The 5,000-nt window shown below is 43.3% G+C and overlaps 1 pseudogene; it reads left to right on the top strand.

Moving 5' to 3' along the window:
- Positions 1 to 5,000, top strand: part of LOC122987527 — a 19,316-nt pseudogene that overhangs the window by 4,082 nt on the left and 10,234 nt on the right.

The following is a 5,000-nucleotide window of genomic DNA, read 5'->3' as shown; positions in this document are numbered from 1 at the left end:
AGACTGATTCTGATTGTGAGCCAGGCTAAAAGCTGTTAATATGTCACTTTAATAAGTTTTAATATTTTTTCAGGCGAGAAAGTTACCATTTAGATTCCCAGTATGTGGTCAGTTTATCCCAGTAACACCTGGAAGTGTTACTGTGAAATAGCTGAGACGCTGTTGTAGATGTGAGGAAAACTCTTGCATTTAAAAATCATACTTCAGTAAAAATATAGAAGTATTACCAGGTAAAAGTACTAATTATGGAGAAAATCCGGCTGTGACATATATATATATTTAATAAATAATATTATTCTGCTTATGCTTTGACTCATCAGTATTAATAATGTACTTTGTTAAATTTATTTAATATATATTAGGATCTGACTTCTTCCAGCTCTGCAGGAAATATGATGTAACACCGGCCGTGATCTCAGTCATGTGACTGCATCACATGAGTTTCCTTCAGTGTTAATACTTCATCATTCATTCAGCAGCCAGCATGCACATATGCTCCATATGCGGACTACATCACAGCGTACTTCCTGTCATATGTCCTGCACACTGGACATATGACAGGAAGTACGCTGTGATGTAGTCCGCCGTTGTTGTTGTACTTGAAGTTCTTCTTTGTTCCGTTTCATGGCGGGTAGCAACCGGTGCTACGGTGCATTACCGCCACCCACCCTGTTGGAGTGTGAGGTGCTTGAAGTTAGCGTTGCTAGGAAACCGCAGGTGTGGAAAAGCAAGCCTGTTCTTAGAAGGTTCACCAGTTGAACCAACTGCACCAGTGCTCGGTTGCAGCTGGTGGAAAGAAGGTATGAATAACCCACTGGACCTTCTTAGTATCCCATAGAACCTCCTCCAGAACCCAAAGAACCTTTTAAACTCCTCTGCAGCATTATTGAGTTCTCTTGGAAGTCTCATTGGATCGTCCATCATATGAAACCCCAACAGGACACTGTGGAACCTTTTCAAGAACCCCTGAAGTCCTCTTTAACCCAGAGCTTTCTCAAGTATCTGAAACCCTGTGAAGAAACCCCACAGCCCACTACAGAAGTCTAGATCCTCATTTACTGGAACCTCCTCAGCAAACTCTGAAACCAGTACCCCTGGAACCTTTTCAAGCTCCTTTGGACAATTTTTAAGAACGAAAGAAGAAACCCCTTAATATCTAATTGGGTATTCTATTATCCTATAAATCCTCCTCAGGACACCCTGGAAGCTTCTCAAGAACCTGTGGAACTTCCTGAAGAACACCTGGAACCATGAACTCAGACGTGAACCCAGTTCTGTTAATACTACACCAGGTGTCTATATGTATGAAGGGTTCGGGTTAAACCTTGAACCTCACTGAGCGCCTGAGAACCTCCAACAAACCCTAGAACATCCTCAGGATGACACGCAGTCCAGTAAAGAGTCTGCTGAGTCCAGAGTCCGAAATTAACATCCGCCAAGCGCCAGATGGCGTAGATTTTCCATTTGGTGAGTAAATCTTGGAAGGCTATCCGCCACACTGGCAGGTAAATGTTTGTACCAAAATAGTTATGTAATAAAATATCTGGCATGACGGCTCGGAGGAGATTACTCATGTTTGTCCCTGTACAGTGTCGACTCACGCACCATACGTGTTTTTTATGCGCGTCTTAACAGCGCTGCAAAACTGTAGCAGCACTGGAGATGGTCTGAGGTGAAGGAACGCAGACAGCTTTCACAGCGCTGTTTACCGTACGAGACGTCAGATACTCGACATCGCAGCCGGTCTGCTGATAGATACTGTTAATTAGATAGCTATTAATACCTTATTAGCCCGATGAAATGTACTGAAACTAATGAGCACCTGACACAACTACGCAATTTATTATTTTGGCCAGTAAAAAAAATGTTTAGCCAGTGGATGTTTTCATCTGCCGGTTCCCTGCTGAAGGATCCACAGAACCTCCTGAAGAACATGTGCAGGTTTCACAACCAAACAGAGACACAGTGAGTCTGATAGAACAAAACAGAGTCTGACAGACAGAGTTTCCCTCTGCCAGGAGGAGGAGGAGGAGGAGGAGGAGGAGGAGGAGGAGGAAGGCCAGGCTGGCTGGCTTGTTTTGTCTGAAACACAGGAAAGGGGCCGGGTTAAGTTAAGCCAGACTGTGTGTCTGTGTGTGTGTGTTTGTGTGTCTCTATGTGTGTGTGTGTGTGTGTGTGTGTGTGTGTGTGTTTGTGTGTCTCTATGTGTGTGTGTGTGTGTGTGTGTGTGTGTGTGTGTGTGTGTGTGTGTGTGTCTCTATGTGTGTGTGTGTGTGTGTGTGTGTGTGTGTGTGTGCGTGTGCAGACAGACATGCAGAGGAAGGGAATGTGTACACGTCTAGGTTTTCTGCTTGGATCTCAGACCGCAGACTTTCAACACTGTAAAAAACAACTAACTATGTTACTGAGTTTAAAAATCTGCTGCAACTAACGATTATTTTCATGATCAATTAATCTGTTAATCATTTTCTGGATTAATTGATCAGTTGTTTGGTCCATAAAATGTGGATCAATGTTTCCGTCTCCAAATGTTCTTCAGTTTACTGTCAACGAGAAGAAAGAAACAGAAAATATTCAGATTGAAGAATCTGAGTCGTTTTGTTTTTATTATTATTATATATATATATTATATACAGTATATTCTCTAGTACTGATGTAGATCCTCATCAGTTTCATAAAGCAGTCGCTCCTCTTCCTCATCTACCTCATCTTCCTCGTCTTCCTCATCTACCTCGTCTTCCTCGTCTTCCTCGTCTTCCTCGTCTTCCTCGTCTTCCTCGTCTTCCTCGTCTTCCTCCACACAACAGCAGCATCAGTGGAACAAACAGCAATTTAAAATCACATCAATCATTAAAACTAGAAAAAGTAAAACAAGTCAAATATAAGATGAGAAATAACTCTTTGTTGTTGTTGTTGTTGTTGTTGTTGTTGTTGTTGTTGTTTCTGTTGAACTCGTCGTCTTCCAGCTGTTTCTGACTTCAGTAGTTCTTTAACATAAAGAACTACAGAAACCAGAACATAAAGAAACCAGTAAACACACTGGAAACCACTGGGAGCAAACTGAACCCAGTTTGAGTGGATATGTATGAGCCTGTTGGGTTATTGATCCAAACTAAAGCTCGATATCATCTAATCTGCTGGTTCGTTATTGATTGTTAATAACTCACTGATCACCTGCTGCTTTATTGATCCAGACTGAGTTTTAGTGTTTCTGTTTATCCTGAACATGAGTCTCACTGCTGGAGAACAACAAGCTGTCAGTCAGGTGTGTTATTGATCAGTCAGGTGTGTTATTGATCAGTCAGGTGTGTTATTGATCGTCCTCGGAGGAGTCTGACTCTACGACGCTTCTGTCTTCAGACTCTGATCTGTTTCTGTTCTGGAAAAGAAGCTGAATGACGTGTTGAGACGCATGTTGTTTTGCTGTGTGAGAGTGTGTGTGAGTGTGTGTGTGTGTGTGTGTCTGTGTGTGTGTGTGTGTGTGAGTGTGTGTGTGTGTGTGTGTGAGTGTGTGTGTGTGTGTGAGAATGTTTTGTCTGCAGTCTTATCCTGCCCTTCACCTGTGCACACAGAGCACGCTCTGCTCTGATAGGCTGCTTCATGCTGCATGTGTGTGTGTGTGTGTGTGTGTGTGTGTGTGTGTGTGTGTTAATCTGGCACTTACACTGTTAAATAAAGTTGTATTGTATTGAAGTACTATATTGTACAATACAATACAAACAACTTCATTTATGAATCCCACTAGAGGCAACTTGTTTTACACACAACACAATAACATACAAACAAACAGATAAATACAATAAACAGCACACTGAAGGATGTGATCCGTGCTGCTCTGCTGTGTCTGTGGTGGTAGGATGCAGGTGAGACAGTCATTACAGTACACAGATGCAGTGTGTTCACTACTGTTGCCAGGCAACCTGCTCTCCTGTACTTCCTCTCTCTGTTGCACTTCATGTCAGAAAGTGACCAAACAAAACAGGAAAATAACTTTCAAGTTTGTAACATTTCTCTCCGTGTCGTGATACACAGAACTAAGTAAACACTAACAAAGAACATTTGTTGACTTGTTGTTTTGTTTGTGCGTCGCCTGGTGTTTCACAGGAATACTGCGATGAACAACACGCTGCCTCTGTAGAGTAACAAGGATCACAGATGATTCCAGTTTTCTTTACTTATAAGAATTAATAAGAAAGAAAGATTTTATACATAAAGTATAAAGTCAAAATACAAACAGAGTGATGATTTTTTACAGTGTGTTGAGGTCCAACTGTCTCACACACACACACACACACACACACACACACACACACACACACACACACACACACACACACTTGAGGTCAGACATGATGTCATAGTTGTGGTTTGGCCTGACGGGTTAACCCTGCATCACCTGGTACACACACACACACACACACACACACACACACACACACACACACACACACACACACACACACACAGTGTTTCCGTGGTAACCTCTGCTCACCATGACTCAGTTTGTTCTCACAGTTTAAATTTCCATGAATGATGATTCCTCACTGACCTGTCGGTGTGTCCGTCTGTCTGTCTGTCTGTCTCTCACCTGTCTGTCTCTCACCTGTCTGTCTCTCACCTGTCTGTCTCTCACCTGTCTGTCTGCAGGTAGCCGGTAGGAAAGGTTTCCCTCATGTGATCTACGCCCGCCTGTGGCGTTGGCCTGACCTCCACAAGAACGAACTTAAACATGTCAAGTTCTGTCAGTTTGCCTTTGATTTGAAGTACGACAGTGTGTGTGTGAACCCCTACCACTACGAGAGGGTGGCGTCCCCCGCCACCGCAGGTACACTAGCTTAACTACACACTACCTGTGCTGGACTTGCTGCTGTGTTTGGGTTTCTCTTAATGACGTTGTCTGTCTGTCGTGGCCCCGCCCCCTGTCCTCCTTCAGGTCCTCAGTCTCTGATAAAGGAGGAATTCATGCAGGACTGTCTGCAGATCGACCTGCCCCCCCACTC

Source organism: Thunnus albacares, chromosome 8 (assembly GCF_914725855.1).
Source record: "Thunnus albacares chromosome 8, fThuAlb1.1, whole genome shotgun sequence".
NCBI classification, from domain to species: Eukaryota; Metazoa; Chordata; class Actinopteri; order Scombriformes; family Scombridae; genus Thunnus; species Thunnus albacares.
This window is presented reverse-complemented; position numbering and strand designations above follow the sequence as displayed.